Source organism: Sorex fumeus, unplaced genomic scaffold (assembly GCF_029834395.1).
Source record: "Sorex fumeus unplaced genomic scaffold, SorFum_2.1 ptg000063l, whole genome shotgun sequence".
NCBI lineage: Eukaryota > Metazoa > Chordata > Mammalia > Eulipotyphla > Soricidae > Sorex > Sorex fumeus.
Window position 1 is genome coordinate 24,518,946 of NW_026606120.1, and position 21,590 is coordinate 24,540,535.

The 21,590-nt window shown below is 36.7% G+C and overlaps 1 pseudogene; it reads right to left on the minus strand.

Annotated features, from left to right (window-relative positions):
- LOC130035264 (contactin-associated protein-like 3) overlaps positions 1-21,590 on the minus strand; it is a 199,287-nt pseudogene that overhangs the window by 116,161 nt on the left and 61,536 nt on the right.

A 21,590-nucleotide genomic window follows, 5' to 3' on the forward strand; every position in this document is an offset into this window, starting at 1 on the left:
CATGGGTAGCTTTCCAGGCATTGGCGTGTGGGCGGTATACTCTCAGTAGCTTGCCGAACTCTCTGAGAGGGATGGAGGAATTGAACCCCGGTCGGCTGAGTGCAAGGCAAATATCCTACTCTTTCCAGCCCAGCTATGACAAGAGAGAGGAAAATTATGACTTGAAACTGTTTAAAATATATGTGTGTATAATTCCACAAGACAGCTAAAAATGTGACTTCTCAAAACTAACAAGGATTAAGCTAATGCATTTCATTATTTTAAAGATATCACAACCATCATTCACCTTATAAATAAAATTATTTTCTGAATTTTTAAAATAATTGTGCTAAACTTCCATCATAATGTTATGTAAACCACAGGTAAAGAAAATTTAGCTTCTTTTGGTGTGATTATAAATGTTAATGGATTCAATTGTTTGTTAATTTTAGAGATGCCAACCTTGGCTCAGTCAGAGATCAAATGCCTATTTGTAGGATAACATTGGTTCATCCTTTCTCCCTTGGCCAAGGAGTTTAGGTTTTTTGAGTTACGCCCATCACAGTGCTCCCGAGGCACTCCCACTCCTCTATGTTAATCTTTAACTTCTTCTCTGTGCTCTGCTTCCCTATCTGTTAATCACCTATATCCCCAAATTAAACCCTGTGACTTGTAAGGTCAGATCCTGCTAAGGACTCTGGATTTTGTATTTGTAAGTGAAATATTGCTTTTCTCTTTCCCTTATGTCCTTTGCATAGTTTACTTTACAGCAATGTCCTTTCTGTGTTGACACAGGAAGACAGTTAATTCTGTGCTTTTGTAACTTGGAAGATAATTGAGTCCAAATAACATTTACTCCCAGACATCTGTAATATTTAACTCAACTTAAGCCTTGGTTGCCTTTCCTTCCTAGCACCCCAAAGCAGGGTCCTGATGAAGGGACTGGATGGACCCAGGGCAAGCTATAAGCAACCCTGGTTTCAAAACAGGACAGGGTATATAAGTGCCATAAAATTTATAATTTAAAAGCACGATTGTGAACGAATTCTGTCATGACCCAAGAAGAAGTGACTGGACAAGGACCCTGCAGTTAAAACCCTCAGGACAGACTAATCTGGCCTGAAAACTGTAGTCTGGGATCTATAGCGAGATGTCCCCAGGAGATCCATCTTTTAAGCTTAATACATTTCTTACTGTGTCTATACAAAATGACTAATATCGTTAAGACATAAATTTAAGATAACCATTTAAATGTTTAAATGTATATGGACTAAGGAAAGGAGAAACACATCCTTGAGCTGATCTCCTAGCAGGAGGAGATCTTTGTCTTAGAAGAGCTTCCTGAAGGAAGGGCTTTACATATGTTGATTGTGCTATCTCACCCAGGTGTGATTGGTATCCCCAACCTTTGGAGGCTGGGCTCTTGACTAAGGCACTGAGACCAAGTGCCAGGAGACTAACAGGGGAAAGAAGGAGACAGGAAAGAAGGGCAGCTTGAGACTGGAATGGAGCACTCAGTTAGATCGGAATAGGCGCATAGGGAGAACGAAATAAATGGCAGGACAGAGATTGAAATAAATGGCAACTGATCACCAACCAGCTTGGCGGCCCCGTTCCCTCCTTCATGTGTTTGTTGGCTGCTGTCAGAGGTAGGGGTGGGGAAGTGGCTCATCGCCACCTAATGTACGTGATGAGAGTGCCCACACACCCTTTTGAACACACACCTATTAGGGAGCACATTTTTACCTGCTGTGACACTCCTCAGTGGATGTACAAGATGGAAGAGACTCAGCTGAAGTTTTCCATCATTTAGAGAAAGACTGAGGTCTCCGGACCCATGATGAAACCCGCTAGTAAATACATGTCCTGCTCAGTTCCATGTCCAAAACTGTAAAGCAAGAGACACTTCATCCTTTCCTGGGGTGCCTGGAACAGCCAAGTAACTCCTGGGGCTCAAAAATGTTATGGGCACAGGCTGAGGATACAGACAGGAGAAAGTCACATTTCCCTGTGGATACAGTAAAAGACACTGTTAGGAACAAGAGTGACAGTTTCATTTCAGTAGCAGCAGTTTTCCAAGATTCATCTTTTTTGCAAACATCTCAGTAAACACGTATTTTAAATATTAGTCCTCTCCAAGTAGACAAACAGAATCATTCACAATCCTTCATACCATTCTACTCTGGATTGGTCAATGTTTGTTTGTTGTTGTTATTTTAGGGCAACACCCAGCATGCTCAGGGCTTACTCCTGGCTCTGCTTTGGGAATTACTCCATGTGGGGTTTGGGGGACTACATGAGGTGCTGGAGATTGAACCTGGTTTGGTCAGGTATCCAGCAAGGCAACCACCTTACCTGTCTGTGGTACTTTCCCTCTGGCACCTAGTTTGGTCAACGTTTTAGGAAATTTCCAACTTCATTTCTCAGTGTTAGCAAAGGGATCTATAGCAACTTTCTCCCTGAGTTTTTGGGCTGAGTAAAAGATACAATAGAGGAGAGCTTTTCTCCCTTGAGATGTTACATGTTTTCATCAGTGAAACAGGATCATGAGTTCCAGGAATTATTCTTCTATTCTTTTTTTTTTTACTCTGCATTTTCCTTCTTTTTTTTTAAATTTTTATTAGTGAAACACCATGAGGTACAGTTGTAGACTTACAAATTTTTGTGCTTGGATTTCATGGTGGTGGAAAACAGGCACTGGTGGAGGGATGGGTATTTGATCATTGTATAATTGAAATCCAGGAACTATTCTTGTCACTCAGATGATAGCAACTCTTAGTGGGAGGAATATTTATGCACATCTGAGGGAAAATGTGCAGCCAGCCAAGATGAACCAGAAGCAGACTTACCTCTTCAAAAGTTCTCACAGGCTTTCACCCAGAGGTGTTACTGGCCTAAAGTTTAACCCATCAGTTGGGAATGCTCTTAATTTTTCACAATTCTATTTAAAAAACAACACTTTATAGTCTAGATTATTTTCATTGCTTGACAAACAAATCTCTTTAATCATAATGTCTGAAGAGAAAAATCTGAATGCAATTCCAATTAAGTTTGCTATAAGAACTTTTACCTGCTATTGGATATGTTTTCATAAATTTCACAGGGAAGCCTATATGTCCCCAAATTTCCCCTCATCCTCAACAAATATTATGTTAAGAAAAACAAGACTCTAGACACCAGAGCATATTTTGAAATCACTATAATCAGGTCAATGTAGTATTGGTATTGACATAGATATTTCAATGGAACAAAAATAGTCAACAAAAGCATCGGAGATGTTCACATATGCTCAGGATGGAGTGAAAGTTATGATAATTCAACTATGTGGAGGAAAAGATTTGGTTCACTGCTCTAGCAAATAAACAAATGGAAATTTATCAGATAAAATTAAAATCAATGCTTACATCACATAAAATGATACAGATTTAGATTTTTAAAACAATAAAACCATTAGAAGATGTTACAGGAAGATTCATGAGGCCAGATACATTGTCTAAAGTTTTAGTCAGATTCTGAAAAAAGCTACAAGAAAGTACATAGATAAACTGATGACTAACAAAAATATCTATGCACCCAACATACCATAAAATCTTTAAAACAAAATTAATACAAAAAATGTTTTAACTAAAAATGATAAAATGTTGTTTACTAACATAAAACTATAAATTAGTATGAAAGTTCTTATAAAAGTAAACAGAAAGGTATTCAAAATAATAAGACATAATAATCAATGTTCACATTGATAAGAAAATAAAATACAAATCTATGGAAAGCCAGAGACTGTCACACATCAAAAAGAAAAAGACCAATGCCAAAATGGATGCAGGGAGAAAGGGACTCTCATTCACTCTTGGTGGGAATGCCAACTGTCCGAACCTTTATGGAAAACAATATGGGTATTCCTCAAAAAACTAGAATAGAGCTTCCATATGATGCCAGCAATACCACTTCTGGGAATATATCCCAAGGGTCCAAAAGCACACAGTAGAAATGCCAACTGCACTTCTATGTTCACAGCTCTACTCAGAATAGCAAGAAACTGGAAACAACCCAAGTGCCCAAGAAGAGACGACAGGATAAAGAAACAATGGCACACCTACACAATGAAATACTATGCAGCTATAAGGGAAAACAAAGTCATAAACTTCGCTTATCTATAGATGAACATGAACATTATCATGCTGAGTGAAGTGAGTCAGAAGGAGAGAGACAGACATCAAATTATTACACTCAGACTCAGCAATTAGAAGACAGTAGCTCGCCAAAGATTTCTCAGGACCCCATACCGAGCAGATTTGACTCAGGCATCTCAGATGGAGCAGGTGCTTTCTCTCTGCTTACTCCAAATAAAACCCTGGTGGGCACAAAATTCTTAAATAAAAACCCCCATACATGGGACCAGGGACTGAAAACTCCAGGCCACATGGTGACAAGGGACGGTCAGTCCCTCCTCGTCTCTCCTCCTGTATTCCTTGGCTGTCATGCCTATAAACTGTCTCCAGGACCCAGTTAAGTATATCAACTGCCTTCACCCAGAGACTCACAAATGAATCTCAGAATGGATTTAGTCCCTATATAGATGTCTCCAGATCCCAATTATTTACAGTTTTAGAATTCCAGGAGAATGCAGCTGCAAAAGCAGCTGTGTGACCTCTCATTATATTCATAATGAGCAATAGAAAATAAATTATCTAGCATCTTCCTGTGGCAGGCAGGCTTGAGTAGTGGTGGGAAAATTTGAAATAATGATGGTGGGAAGGTGTAATGGTGGTGGGATTGGTGTTGAAATATTGAATGCAATCAATTAATGTGAACAACCTGATGAAAATAAAATTTAAAAACTTAAGAAAAGTAAATGATTGCACTCATGTTTGGAATATTAAAAAATATAGTGAAAGACTAATACCCAAGGAGAGTAGAAACAAGGGCCAGGAAGACTGGACCATAGTTGCAAGCCTGCCTCAATTGCTGGGAGAGAAGGCATATGGGATAAAGGGATCACCATGACAATGATCACTCTGGATGAGGACTGCTGGCTGAAAATGGGAAAAGGAACAGACATGATAACCTCTCAGTTCCTGTGTAGCAAACCAATGCCCAAAAGGAGAGAGAGAGGGAAAGAGAGAGAGAGAGAGAGAGGGAGAGAGAGAGAGGGAGAGAGAGAGAGAGAGAAAGAAACAGACAGAAAAACATAGAGAGAGAGAGACAGAGACTGGCAGAGACAGAAAGACAGAGACAGATAGACCAAAGACACAGAGACAGGACCAAAGTTCCTGCCATAGAGGCAGGCTGGTTGAGCAGGGGAGGTTTAGAGATAGGAGGGAACCTGGGGACATTGGTGGTGGGAAATGTACACTTGTGAAGGACAGAAAGATGGGTGTTGACACATAGTATGTCTGAAATCCAACGAGGAACAACTTTGTAACTAACTGTTCTTCAAATAAAAAAAATTAAAAATTGAAATTAAAGAAACAAATATTTGGAGTTTCTTTAATTTACCTGTAGTCACATAAGCAGGAAATAACAGTAAGAAATTAGTCAAGTTGACTTAGCTGGCAAGGAACTAAGAGATGGAAAATAAAAAAAGAGTTAGCTTATAGGAGAAGAGAGGTATCTCTCATTTTAGTGAAAGTATCATGTTACAATTTTTGGAAAGCACCAAAACTATTTGATAATTTCTGAAACTATATAAAACATTTGACTAAAATGTTATATTCAGGAATTATATCAGTGAAAATTCTAAGCAAAAATATATGTACATGTGCAAATGCTTCTCTTTTATTTGGCAAGTGGGAGTTGCAATCACACCCAGCAGTGCTCATGGCAGGGCTTGGGGGGACCATATGCAGTGTTGAGGATCAAATCAGGGTCAGTAATCTGCAAGACAAATGCCCTACCTGCTGTACTAGCACTCTGGCCCCACAAATGTCTGCTTTTAGTAATCAAAAAGCAAGAATAAAGCAAATGCCCTCACTAGGAAATGACCAAATACATAATACTATACTTTCATAATGGGAAGTTTTAAAGCTACTCTGACATAGAATTAAATCACTGAAGTGAGATGTTGCTGTCAGAAAATCAAAATGAAAAATAAGCTTTAACAATTTCATTCTTGCTAACAGTATAAAATGTGGAGGCATGTGTATGCATTAATATGTGTGACTATCAGTCTAGTGATTTACATAAAATTCTATTTTTATATATATGGAAAGACAAATACTTGATTAGTATCAATGTGGCTTGGTTGAAAAGCAAAACTCGTGGGTAGAAAAATCAGAAGTAAAAGTAAACCAACAAAGAAATAGCAATAGCAGCCAACTTTCAAGGACTCGCTCATCTCCCCCAACCCAGGTACAGGCTTGGTGGGAATGACATCCAACCTCGAGATATTCTCCCCTCCACATCACATATGAACCATAAATTGCCCTCTTATGTTAAACTTTCACTAGGGCAGCCCAAACACCAAAAATACATTAGGCCAATAATTTATTAGCCCCACCTCAATTAATATTACACCAAAAACACAATAGTAACAGTAAGCTTGAAAGTCTAAACTGCACAGGTCACAATGGTAAAGCAACACAGAAGCCCACCAAGCTTAGTTAGTGAAGAGACTAGTCCAGAAAATCAAATCAGTAATAATGCACTAGACAACCTCTCTCATGAGGAACATAGAAGGGAACTACTGAAGATGATTAGGGAGCTAAATTAAACACACCTCCAAAACAATACAAGAGAATCTGAGAGCAGAAATGTGGAAAATACAAACAAAATTACAAACAGAAATGACAGATCTGAAAAACCTGGTAGGTGAATTGAAAAACTCATTGGAAGGCCTCAACAGTAGAGTAACAGGTTCTAAGGAACATAATCAGTGAGCTTCAAGGTGATGCAGAGAATCTCCAGACAACAGCAGAAAATGGAAAAGAGTCTCATAATGAACCAATAACTGTGAAGAGAAAATCGGAATGAAGCCAAGAGGAATAACATATGAATCATTAGAGTTCCAGGGACAGGAAGAAAACCCTGATGAAAAAGAAACTGTCAAAGACATCATTGCTAATATGTTCCCAGAGCTGAAGAGCACATGCAACCAGATTCAGGAGTCCCAAAGGGTACCAGCTAGATGAAATCCAAATAAAAATATTCCAAGACACATCCTGATCAGAATGACAAACACCTTAAACAGACATAAAATTCTGAATGCAGCAAGATCAAAGCAAGAAATTGCTTATAAAGGTGCATCCTTAAGATGTACAGCTGACTTAAGACAGTGATGGGATACAGTGAAAAAAAACTCAGTTAAATAAATTCCTCACCAAAATACTTTACCCAGCTAGACTCATTCATAGTGGAAGGAACAATACACAGTTTCACAGACAAACCACAACTCAGGAACTTCATAAACTCTAAACCATGGTTGCACGAACAAGACAAGACAAACCCCTCAAATAAACCAAAATTCAGCAGAATGATGATACAAGACCCCATGATAATAATAATCTCTCTTAACATCAATGGGCTAAATGCACCAATTAAAAGATACAGAGTGGCAAGGGATGGATCAAAAATTGAACTCAATATTCTGCTGTCTGCAAGAAACACATTTGAACAGTCAGAGCAAACACAAAATTACACAGATTCAAAGTCAATGGCTGGAAACAATTCTTCAGGCAAACACCTCTCTCATAAAAGCTGGGCTGGCCATTTAGTATCAGACCACATTGATTTCGGTCTGAAGAAAGTTCACAAGAGAAAGAGAAATTCATTTCCTATTGATCAAGAGATCTACACATCAGGAACAATGTACACTCCTGAATGTATATGCTCCTAATGAGGGACCAGTGAAATACTTAAAAGAACTACTCACAGACTTGAAGGAAGATACAGATTGCAACACAATACTAGTGGCGATTTCAACACTGATTTGTCACCTCTTGATAGTCAGCTAGACTCAATCTTAACAAGGACATGCTTTATTTGATGAATAAATAAAAGAAAGGAGCTCACTTAGTAGATATATACAAGACACTTCATCCTCAAAAAGCTGAATACACATTCATTTCAAGTGTGCATAGGACTAAGACTGACCACAAGCTGGGCCAAAAAACATAACTCCATCAAACTAAGAAGATAGAGCTTGAATCAATGATATTTGAAGACCAGAATGCACTGAAAATATAAGGGAATAAAACACATAAACAGAAAATAAAATCAAACACCTGGAAATTAAGCTGCTCACTGCTGAAGAATGAGTTGCTTAGAAAGAAAATCAAAGAGAAAATCAAAAGATTCCTGGAAATGAAGGAAAATGAAGACACGAGTTACCAGAACTTATAGGATACAGAAAAAGGTGTATAAAGAGGACATTTTATAGCTCTACAAGGATTCCTCAGGAAGGAAGAGAGAACCCACCTAAGTAACCTAACCTCACAGCTTAAGAGCTTGGAGAATGACCAACAAAAGGAGCCCAAAGCAGGAGTAAGGAAATAATAAAACTTAGAGCAGAAATTAGTGAGTTGGATGTCCAAAAAACAATCCAAAAGATCAATGAAAATAAGAGCTGGTTCTCTGAGAAAATAAACAAGATCTATAAATCTGTAGCAAGACTCACAAAAAAGGAAGAGAGAAAAACCGAATAAATAGAACCAGAAATGAAAAGGGGATATCACAATAGAAACTACAGAAATTCAAAGGATCATCAGAGATTACTTTGAGAATCTTCATACCATGAAACAAGAAATCCTTGAGGAAATGGATAAACTCCTGGATTCCTATAGCCTTCTGAGACTGAACCAATAATACCTGGACTATCTAAACGGACCTATCACCATCTAGGAAATTGAAACGGTAATAAAAAATTTCTCCCCAAAAACAGAAGTCCTGACCCAGGTAGATTCACTGGTGAATTTTTCCAAATATTTAAAGAGGACATAATCCCAATCATTTTAAAGCTTTTTAAGGAAATTGTACAATTATAAACACTTCCAAACAGTTTCTATGAAGCAAACATCACCCTGATACCAAAAGCAGACAGAGATACCACAAAGAAAGAGAACCACAGGCCAATAACCCTGATAAACATAGACACAAAGATCCTCAACAAACAAAATCCAACAATTCACCAAAAAAATTCATACACTATGACCAAGCAGGATTCATCCCAGGGATGTAATGATGGTTTAATATTCACAAGTGAATCAATGTAATCTATCATATCAATAAAATAAAGGGTAAAAACCATGTGACCCTATCAATAGCTGCAAAGAAAGCATTTGACAAGATAGAGCTCTCATTTGGGATAAAATCTCCCAGGAAAATGGGCATTGAAGGAATTTTCCTCAATATAGTCAAAACCATATACCACAAACCCACAGCAAGCATCATTTTCGATGGGGAGAAACTAAAAGCCTTCCCTCAAAGACCGAGCATGAGGCAAGGTTGCCCACTCTCACCATTCCTGTTCAATATAGTACTGGAAGTCCTGGCCATAGCAGATAACCAAGAGAAAGATATCAAGCTCATACAGATAGCAAAGGAAGAGGTCAAGCTATCATGCACTGTCCTCTCATTGTTCATTGATTTGCTCCAGCGGGCACCAGTAACATCTCACAACAACTTGTGAGACTTGTTGGTACTGTTTTTGGCATATCAAATATGCCACGGGGAGTTTGCCAGGATTTGTCGTGTGGGCAGGATACTCTCAATAGCTTGCTGGGCTCAGAGTTAAAATTTTTTTTAGATAAAAAGTATTTTGTCTTTAGGGCCAGAGAAAATACAGTAGATAGGGCACTTGCCTTGCAAGCAGCCAACGAGGTTCCATCTGTAGCTAACACCTATAGTCTCCTGAGCACCACCAGGAGGAAGCCCTGAATACAGCTAGGTGTGGTCCAAACCAATTCCCGAAATCCAAACAAGAAAATTTTGTGTTTGGTTAGAATCAAGTACGTGATAAAGGGCAATTAATGCAAATCAAATTAAAGAACCAGGCTGTACTAGTTTGAATATTTAAAGGGCTACAGAGGCCCTTTAAATGATCAAGACCATCCTGAATTGTATATTGTTATTTAAAACTGGAAAGCAAAACTTACCCCTTTTAAAAATTTACCATCAACACCAAAAGCAGATATCTAATTCATTCAGAATTTGCTAATGTGGCTTATTAAATGACTGGGCAATTCTCTTAGAAACTAAATGATAAAAAGAAATCTTCTAAATTCTAATAACGGAGGCTGAAAATCCTAGCAAAAGCTACAATTATAATTTGTTTTTGTTTCAGTAATTATAAAAACAAACTATAATTTGTCTTTCACCCCAGGGTATGTGCAAGACAAATTTTGAAACAGAGCTACAAACAACACAAAATCTAGCATAAACCACAGGAAGTAGTTTTGGAATACACATCCAACTGCAAACTGAATGGCAAATTGAAATATTTAATCCCCAAAAATCTTCACCCTTGTCCCCTACATTGCATGACAAAAATAGGTTAGCTAATTTTGTCACAATGATAAAATGACGTGTTCATTTATAACATAGCATTAACAAAATTTAAAAACATTATAAAAATTATCATTTTCACAGGCAATTCGGATACTGTTTTCTAACAAAAGATAACTGGGGTTTATTTTATTTTAAACTTCCAAAGCCTAAAATGATTTAGCAAGCAATGTAGTAATGTTAGTTAGAAGAGCACACAATTCAGTCAGAAAGCCTCGATTTGAAATTCCACATTTTCTGTGCAACCTTACACAGGTTAATTAATATCTTGGGAATAACATCAGTTTCTTTTTCTATCTGCACAACTGAAATATTATCTAAAAACATTTGTTGTTTGAAAGATGAATGTCAGGATGGCCGAGTGGAAAGCAGTAGTAATTAAAACAGTATGGTATTGAACAAGAAACAGACCTTCAGACCTATGGAACAGAGCTGAATATTCTGTTACAGACTCTCAAATATACAATCACTTAATCTTTAATAAAGGAGCAAGAAATATGAAGTGGAACAAGGAAAGCCTCTTCAACAAGTGGTACTGGGAAAACTGGATATCTATCTGCAAAAAAAAGGAACCAGGCACAAAAGTCATATCAAAGAGGATTAAAGACTTCAATATCAGACTCAAATCTATAAGGTACCTGGAGGAAAATGTAGGCAGAACTGTCCATAATAATGAAGTTAAAAGCTTCTTTAAGGGTAAAACACCACTGAACAAGCAAGTGGAAACAAACATAAACAAATGGAATTTCATTATACTAAGAAGTTTCTGCACCTCAAAATAAACAGTGACCAAAATACAGAGAGAACCCAAGGAATGAGAGAGAATATTTACTCAATACCTATCTAATAGGTTGTTAATACCCAGGATATACAAGTCACTAGTTGAATTGTAGAAGAAAAACTCTTCCAACTCCATCAAAAAATGGGGAGAAGAAATTAACAGAAGCTCCCTCAAGACAAGTACAAATGGCCAAAAGACATATGAAAAATACTCTACATCACTAATCATCAGGGAGATGCAAATCAAAACAACTATAGATATCATCTCACACCACAAAGACTGGACTACAACAAAAAGAACCAAGAACAACCAGTGCTGGCGCAGATGTGCGAGAAAAGAACTCTCTTTCATTGTTGGTGGGAAGGTTGGCTGGTCAACCGTTTTGGAGAACAATATGGGTATTCCTTCAAAAAATAGAAATTGAGCTTCCATATGACCCCTCAACATCTTTCTGGGAATATATCTCGAGGCTGCAAAAAAGCACAGTAGAAATGACATCTGCACATGTATATTCATTGCAGCAATGTTCATAATAGCCAGATCTGGAAACAACCTGAGTGCAGGAGAACAGATGACAGGTTAAAGAAACTTTGGTACATCTACACAATGGAATACTATGCAGCTGTTAAGAGAAATGAAGTCATGAAATGTGCTTATATGTGGATGATCATGGATAGTATTATGTTAAATGAAATGAGTCAGAAAGAGAGAGACAGGCTTAGAATGACTGCACTAATTTGTGGAATACAAAATAACAGAATATGAATCTGATATCCAAGGACAGTGGACACTAGGGTCATGAATATTGCTCCATAGTTGGAAGTCTGCCTCATTAGATGGGGGAGAATGTAGACGGAATAGAGGAGGGATCACTAATTCTATGGTGGTTGGAGAGATCGAACACGATGGGAGATGTGTACTGAAAGTAGATAAAGGACCAAACATGATAGCCTCTCATTAGCTATATTGAAAACCATAATGCCCCAAAGTAGAGAGAGATTATGGGGAAAACTGTCTGCCATAGAGGCAGGGGAAGGTCTGGGATGTGTGTGCTTGGGATACTGAGGACACTGCTGGTCGAAAATGTGCACTAGTGGAAGGATGGGTGTTCAATCATTGTATAACTGAAACTCAAATATGAAAACTTTGTAACTGTATCTCACAGTGATTCAATTTTTAAAAAAGTAAAATAAAACAGCAAAAAGTGCTTCACCTAAAAAAAAAGAAAATAGACACTACATTATTGTCTTTCAATGATGATAATTTAACAATGTTATGAAATTATGAATTTGTCTTTATATACATAGCAGAAACCAAACATTAACAAAAAATTTATTTATAACTTGTACCTTCCCAGCTTCTAGAAGAAGTATATTTTAAAAAGCAAATCAATAAAAAAAATTGTGTTTCCTTTTCTCTTGAACTCATATATAGATTTTTCTTACCATGATGAGGATTTGTGGGCTTTTTCTCTTGGATAATTCAATGACATCTACTTCATTATAATAGAGATTTTCAAGACAGCCATTAAAGTTTTTACGTGGTAACACCATTGATTTGCTATGCTCGGGGATCCCTCCAAAGCTAATCTTAGAAAGAAGAAAAATGACATAAATAACACTATTTAATGAGTTTCTTATCTGCCTAAAATATTTCTGAGGAACAGGAAAATCATCTAATTTATCTGGCATTAATGATCATGTTAAGTATATGATCAGATTTATAGATGATTCAGATTTACATATCTCCATTTGTCATATTTAAATAGTATGTTTAATACTCTTACAATTATCTTCTCCTATGGCACTATAATTTTCATTGATGGATAATAATTTATCTTTATTTCCATATAAGTCTGGATTAGTCTAATAAGTGACCTACCGTAGTTACATCCTACTTTATTAATCTTTCAAGTGACATATTTGAGAATACTGGATTTTGCCAATATTTAAGTTAGAATAATATACATTTAATGATTATGCTGAAATCATTAATACCAAATAACTTTTGAAATGTTCTAGATTGTTAGCTGCATTGTGGAATTGCTGATTTTAAAAGTGGATTTGGCAATGTGCTGAAATTTGCATTAAGTCTTTAAAAATTACATGAGATAATATTTTTTAAAATTAAGTCACAACAAATTAAAAAGTTACACATAGTTGAGTTTCAGACATACAGTGTTCCAACACCAATCACTTCACAAATGTTAATTTCTCCCCATCAGTGTCCCCAGTTTCCTTTTCAACACTCAGCCTGCAACTTTGACAGGCAAAATTGGTTGTTGCAGTTTGTACCTCATACTTTCACTGGTTCTTGTTGACTCTGTGGTTCAGATATATAGATAAAACAGAGCTCCACACCACCACTATGTCCAAGGAGTCCCCAACTCCTATTTCCTTCTGTCCAACTCTTCTTATTTCTGTACCTTGCTTTCTTTACTTCCGTAACCTTCTAAGTTTTATAATCTAGGAACAGGGTAACCTAAGAGTTATTTGAACTAAATGGGTGCATTATTTAAAAGAAATCAAATTTTGGCACAAAAGAATTACTTCTCCAAATTATCTCTGTTGCTAATCTGTTTAAGATTGCCTTACAACTCAAAGTATCTTCAAAACCTAAACTAGATGTAATATAGAAGAAAGTTCCAAACTTTGTAAAATGTTGATGTCATATCGAAAGTGTTTCATCTACTTATTCCCTAGATGTAATGACCACTTAATCCCATGTGAGAGTAACAATAGTAAGGGACAATCCATCACAATAGCATATAAATGTATTCCCTACATTCTTGTGTATCATCAACCACAAGAAATATTTCACTGTAATTCCCAACTCGTAAGAAAAACTTTTTCTGTACACAGTGGTACATTTTCTAATAGGTAATAATGTATTTTATTAAGGAATAATAGACATCTCACATTATATTAGTCTCAATTATTATATTAGTCATAGAATAAAAAAAACTTTCTGTACACACTGGTACATTCTCTAGCAGGTAATTATGTATTTTATTAAGGCATAATTGAAATATCACATTAAATTATTCTCAGGTTAACACCATGATTTAATGGTGACATATAATAAGAAATGATCAGATGATCACAGTAAATCTATTTGCTATCCATCACCATCTCTAGAAGGTAAAAAGGGAAAGTGTGGTGATGAGCATGGTGCCATAAGATTGAATGTTTAAAGAATAAATGTTAATATTCTTATAAATCCTGGTATTTACATTTAAAAAGTACATCCAATATATTAGAAAGTGATTTTCACACCTCATAATCAAGATCCAAATAGTCAGGCTCTCCCTTAGCCTGGAAGTGATGTGTGTGTCTGTCCACAGTGAAGTTGACATGAGTGTGGAGGAGCTCAATAAGGACACAGTGCCAGTGCTGGTCATCTAGCAGGCTGCCCAGAGTGAGGACCTCCTGGACATCAGAGGAGGGTGAGTTAGAGTCTCCTAAAAAGAGAGAAATGGTAAATGAACAATTCCATCCTGTTCATACTATTGAGGTTTAGCACTTCTCACAATTACACTTTCCTTGTGTCCCAAGGACTGGTGAACTGGTGAAACTATTCTAGTCATGAAGCCAATTTTCTTCAGATTTTGAGTAATTCTATTTCATTTGTCCTTATAATTATGATTCATATCATTTTTCTTGTCTTTGCAATAATGGTAGATAACATGTTGAACATATAAAATAATCATTTTATAGAATAATCAAGTTTATAAAACTTTTTTCATAAAAGCATATTCAAGATACATTGTTGTTGCCTTTTCAAGATACACACTCAGTTATAGGATAATCCATGCACCTAGAAAGTCCTGGCTTATACCCTTGGACCATAATACTAGTTTATAGGTTATTTCTTCCACTTACAATAGTATCCTGGTTTTAGGATAAATCAATAATTTACTTGTCAAAAATTAGACATAAAATTTTATCTAACTAATTTAAGTTCCCCGAAGCATTTCCCATAGATTTACCTGAATTAAGAAATAAGACAAGTTTTCCTTTAACTAATTCGAGTGTGATATATTTGCCATTTTGTCCTTCTCTGTACAACAGAATCCCATCATTTTGCCTGGTCTTAAATTTCAAAGAAATCACATCTTTTGTTGAGCTCATGTATTTCTGCTTAAATGTATACAATAAGTTACTTCTCCCATCAAAGTTAATCATCTCAGATCCTACAACAGAAAACATTAACATGTTACTGAAGTATAATATATTTTATCAATTAGTTTAAATGTGTAAGTCAACACACAAATAGAATATCTCTGGTCTGTTTAACATAGTAAAAAACTACACTGTCAATTTTCTCTGTGCACTAAAAAGAACAATACTTGGACTTAATTCTTTGCGTCTTTTGACATTTCTCCGAAAAGGCATCTTCTCAAAAAGTCCATATGTTTGCATTGGTCTATTTTCATTCTGTGAACACAGTGATTATAGAAAGATGTTGAAGACTATCTCTCACAAGGAAAGTCTTTTCTTATATTTTATGATCAGTGAATATTGTTTCACTGAAGTGCTATACTTTTTACATACTGACAAAAGATATTACTAAAATTCAATGTAAATGAGTTCAATTTTAAATCAGTAGTTTTAATTTTAATTCCTATAGAGCAAACACTCCCATATACTTTTGCTAAGAATAAGTGTCATAGGAATTTACATTAGATTTACAAAACTCCTCCGAGCTCTTAGTAAAGGATCCTCAGTTATCTAGAAAGCATATCTATTCTGCATGGTACTTCAAGAAAACATGAAAGCCATTCTACTAGGTGTCTTTTTACTGTGATGTGACAATTTCTTCTCTACTTTCTGACAGTGTCTTATCTTTCTGAAAGGGTCGCTTGCATTCAATTTATATTTAAAAGTTTCATCACTAATATAAAAACAACCTCAGTCAAACTAGTGTTAAACTGGTTTTAATACATAGCAATATATATAGAAGAATTAATATCATCCCCACTCTCATATTTCACAACTTAAAAGTCATCAAAATACACTTGTGTAATAAATGGAAGTATAAGAAAAGATGAAACTGATATCTTTCAATCTAACTTTTATAAAAATGTGTAGTTTAAGAACAGAGAGACAATCCAGGGGGCAGGGCATTAATCTTACATGTGTCTGACCAGGTCAATCCCTAGCACCCCATATGATTCTATGAGATCTACTAGGCATGATCCCTGAGCATCAATCCAGGAGTAAGCCTAAGCACTGAGCCAGGAGTAAGCCTTGAGCATTGCCGTGAGAGGCACTTCTCGAACCCCCCCCAAATAAGGTGTGTCTAATATATACTTGATATGCATCTCATTAAGTTTAACTAAACAATTTAAAGTAATCCCTTTATGTTTAAAACTCAAGTGTATAGTAAGGAGACAGTACAGCAGATGGAGAGCTTACATTGCAAGCAGACATCCCAGATTCAACCCTTGGCACTGCATATGGTCCCCAGAGCATTGACTGGAGTGATCCCTGAGTCCATAGTCAGGAGTAAGCCTTGATCATAGCTAGTTGTTATCCTCAAACCAAATAATAATAATAATAACAATAATAATAGATCAAATGAATCAACCATTTCATGCAGCTACCCCTTAAAATTGAGAAGTTTGAAGACAAAAAATTGATGAAGCCAGAATAAATTTAAAACTATCACATTTAGACAATATCGTTTTTCTCCATGTACATTGCTGAAACGCAAAAGTAACAATTAAACTTTTTTTAGTGAATAAGGAATTTTAGTTTTATAAACAACTCTTTTAAAGAGTCCTCCTGCTTTACTGTCAGCTCTTAGTTACACAGGAAATCAGAATGTTAACAAGGCGTTTGGCATACCTCTCTCACAACACTCAGGGAAAATGTCCTAAAAGAGAATCCAACGTTGAAGTAGGGCAGGCACTACTAGTAAACATGTCTGCGATTATTCAAAAGTGGGATCAGTTACTTATATTGTAAAAGAAACTTCTCCCAACTTCAGGATAATGTCAAGGAAAATCTGCATAAGTGGGTTAAGACTATGACTACTCATTAGAATTAGTTCCCAGAAGCCACTCTTTAGGGATGGTGTTATGGGAGCGTTTCTGGAGAAGTCCTCACATATGCCAAAGACCACACACCCACGCCACTGATTTCTCTGCCAGAAGTATCTGCCACCACAAAATCTCTCAGCACCCTTACAGCAACATGAGATGTGGGTGTGTTGAAAGAGGAGCAAACCAGAGCTGTATGCTCTCTTGACAACAGCCAACAGTTCTATCCTGGGGGACAATGAGACTTGGGTGAGTGAATTCAGGATTCAGTCTAAATCCATCTAAAACTTGCACATTTTGTTCTGCTGGTCAGTGTAATGGGGAGAGGGGTAGTGAATTTGCTCAGTCCACTTGTAGGAAGAGGTTGCAGGGTGCTCCGTGCTTTCACACTCACACTTTCTCCACTGTAGCTGTGCCTTCCTAACCCTGGCTGGCAGGTCTTGGTCAGCCTGCAGAGTTGGGTGAGGTCGGGCAGCACTGTCCTTAAAGTGGAGCTGTACTCTGGCAACTGCTTCATGCTTTTGATCCCATTGTGGAAAACAGCCCAGAATAATTTTGATCAGGTAATATTTGTCATAAGATTTTCTGTTGGTCCTATTGTTTGTTTGTTTGGGGAGGTAATTAGGCACCATCCAGCATGCTCAGGGATTACTCCTGGAGGTGCTTAGACCATACACAGTGCCAAGGACCAAACCAGGTGGGCTCCAGGCAAGTAAAGTACCTTAATGACTGTATTATCTCTCCAGCCTCCTCTATCTTTCTAATAATAATGTCACTTTTCTTTGAATTAGATATGCTGGTGTGTTAATGCAAAGTGCTGAGACCATCCCAAAATCTCTGACTGGATGTATCTGATGATGGGCCTGGGAATTTGCTGTTATCATACATTCTCTAATTAATAAAATTTTATAAATATATTTTGAAAACTGCTGCTCTGAAACATAATTTTATTAACTGTGGTTGCAATCCCATAGGGAATCATGTAACTGAACATGGGGATAATAAAAAACTGGCAACAGTAAAATATTTCTGAATGCACAATTACTAAAAAATTAATTCAAGGGCTAGAGAGATAGTACAGAAGTTAAGTACTTGCCTCACTTGCAATAAACCCACATTCAATCTTTCCCGAGCACAGAGCACCTTGGATCCCCCAGGTGTGACCTAAAACCCTTCCCTAAATTCATTGAAAATCTATGACACAATCATAAATGGGATGCTTTTTAATACCTTTGTGTTAAATTTTATTATTTTCATATTGAAAATCATGGACTTTTGCATGTTAATGTTGTAGCCTGCCATTTTATCATACATATCAATTGTTTCCAGGAGCATTTGTAGAAAAATATACAATTGTTTTACGTAGATTTAAATTTAAAGGTTTTTGTAGATGAAATTTAACTTTTTTGTACATTTTAAGTTTTTTAAATAAAAATCATGACATCTGCAAAGAATGGAAGTTTGACTTCTTCCTTTTCAATCTAAAAATTTTTTAAAAAGATATTTTCCTTACCTAATTGCTATGGCAAGTGTTTCCAATACTAATTTGAATAATAAGTGGTGAGAGTGGGCAAACTTTGTGTTTTATTTTTAAGGGAAAGGACTTTGATTTCTCCCCAAATGGTTATAATATTTGTTTTCGCAATTCATTCAAAATAAAACCCATAATGACCCTCAGGGATTTCTGACTGTGGTTGCTTGCATTGCATGTCTTGAAAGAAGATGGAGTGTGGGCAGAGAAAAATGTAGGAATATGTGCTCTAAAGCACATACATTACACTTTATGGAACATTCTACCTAGGTACAAAAGCTGTAGAAAATGATAAAGACACAAAATTATAATATAAGCGAAACCAAAGCACTACAGTTACCAGGGCTTAAGCTTGGAGAGGCTCCAGGTCAGAGAGAAAAAAGGAAGACATCAGGCAGAGCCCAACAGACTCCTAGTGCAGATGAGATAGAGTTGAGTCTGCTGAGAGACTAAAGCACCTGGAATGCATCAGCAGAGTACAGAGAAGAGAGAGGCAGAGAATGCAAGTGACTGAGAAGCAACATTTCTAAAGCTTTCAGAAAAGCATGGATCAGTGCATGCCTTGGGGCTGGGCAAAGAACCACTGACATGTGAATGGGAAACAGGATTGACACACACAAGGACTAGTAGCCGTTCTATTACTCACCCAGAAATCTCAATACCCATGTAATTGGGTGGAGTGCTCAAGATGGTCTTACTGAGGACTGGGGAATAATTAACTCTACACCAAACACTGAACTGACTGGGAATAACAACTTTTTAAAAGAAACACTTAAGGGGATCAAATTCTTTTTTTTTAAATTTTGTTGAATCACCGTGAGATAGTTAAAAGCTTTCATGTTTGGTTACAATCACACAATGATCAAACACCCATCCCTCCACCAGCACACATTCCCCGCCACCAATATCCCTGGTATGCTCCCCATTTCTCACCCTTCCCCTGCCTCCATGGCAGACAATATTCCCCATAATGTCTCTCTACTTTTGGGCATTATGGTTTGCAATACAGACACTGAGAGGTTATCATGTTTGGTCCTTTATCTACTTTCTGCACACGTCTCTCATCCCAACTGGTTCCTCAAGACATGAGGATCAAATTCTTAACATTTTAAGACACCATCCAAATATATATTTGAATGCAGTTCAAAAATATTACAATGCAAAAACATTAAACAAAACAAAAGTAAAAGTCTTATCTTTAACCAATATTTACAAGCATACATGGAAACTGAAAAGAATGACCCACAGTGATGACAAAAAAAATCAGTAAAAACTCACATAGAACTGATGCATGTTAGAAAAACAAAGACGATGATGATGAACACTATAACCTTTTTATATTTCCAAAAGTTAAGCAGACTCAAGATGCCAAAAAAACGCTACAATATCCTTGAAGAAAAATACAAAATGGAAAGAATGCCAGAGGAGATCAATGAACTTGAAAATTAATAGCAATATATTAAACTGTAACCAGAGGAAAAATAATAATACAAGAACAGAAACAGGCCTGTGAAGAATTGTGAAATAAACAAAGTCAAGGAGTAAAATACATAAATACATATATATACATTTGTATGTATGCATATTTCATCTGATATATGGTATTTGCAATTGAGTCCCTTAAAAAGAAAAAGAGAAAACTGAAGAAAGATATAAAGTTGAATATTTTAATATCCACTAACTCTAAAGACAACAAGTAGAAGAAAACAAAAAAAATATGCCATGAACAAATTTCTTTTTTTTTTTAATTAGTGAAACACCATGAGGTACAGTTGTAGATTTACAGTTTTTTGTGGTTGGGTTTCAATTATACAATGATCAGATACCCATCCCTCCACCAGTGCTCATTTTCCACCACCATGGATAATATCCCCCCACCCCCATGCCCCCATCCCTCCCTGCCTCTGTGGCAGGGCAATCCCCTGTGCTCTCTCTCTCCTTTTGGGTGTTGTAGTCTGCAAAAGAGGCATTGAGTGGCAAACATGTTCAGTCCATAGTCTACTTTTGACATGCATCTCCCCTCCTGGGAGGATCCTCCAAACACACTTTATCTGGTGCTCCCTTCTCTATCTGAATTGCCCTTTCCTCTAGGATACCCGGCTGGCCTCTAAGTTATGGAGTAATCCTCCTGGTGCTGATCTCAGCTATTCTTGGGTATTAATCTCATATTTTGTTACTTTTTATCCCCCAGATGAATGCAAACTTTCTATGTCTATCCCTCTCTTTCTGACTCATTTCGCTTAGCATGATACTTTCCATATTGTACCACTTGTATGTAAATTTCATGACTTCATCTTTTCTCACAGCTACATAGTACTCCATTGTGTAGATGTACCAAAGTTTCTTTAACCAGTCATCTTTTCTTGGGCATTCAGGTTTCTTCCAGTTTCTGGCTATTGGCAAAAAAAAATATGCCATGAACAAATTTCTTGGCCCTTAAAATCTCTGGGGAGGAGGAGGACTTGGAGTGTAGTAAAGCGAGAATAAAAGGTGGTAGAGGTTTTATTTTGGGTCACAACTAGCAGTACTCAAGATTTACTCCTCGCTCTGAACTCAAGGATCACATCTGGAAGGGTTGGGGGATCATACGCATACCAGGAACTGAACCTGGGTCAGCCTCATGCAAGGTAAGCACCCTACCTGCTGTGCTATTGTTTGGGCCTCAGTAAATTATAGTATTTTAAAACAAAATTTTTGATGAATTGAAGCTATCAGTATATGTGACTTATAGTACAATCTGATTTTGCTTGTTCACC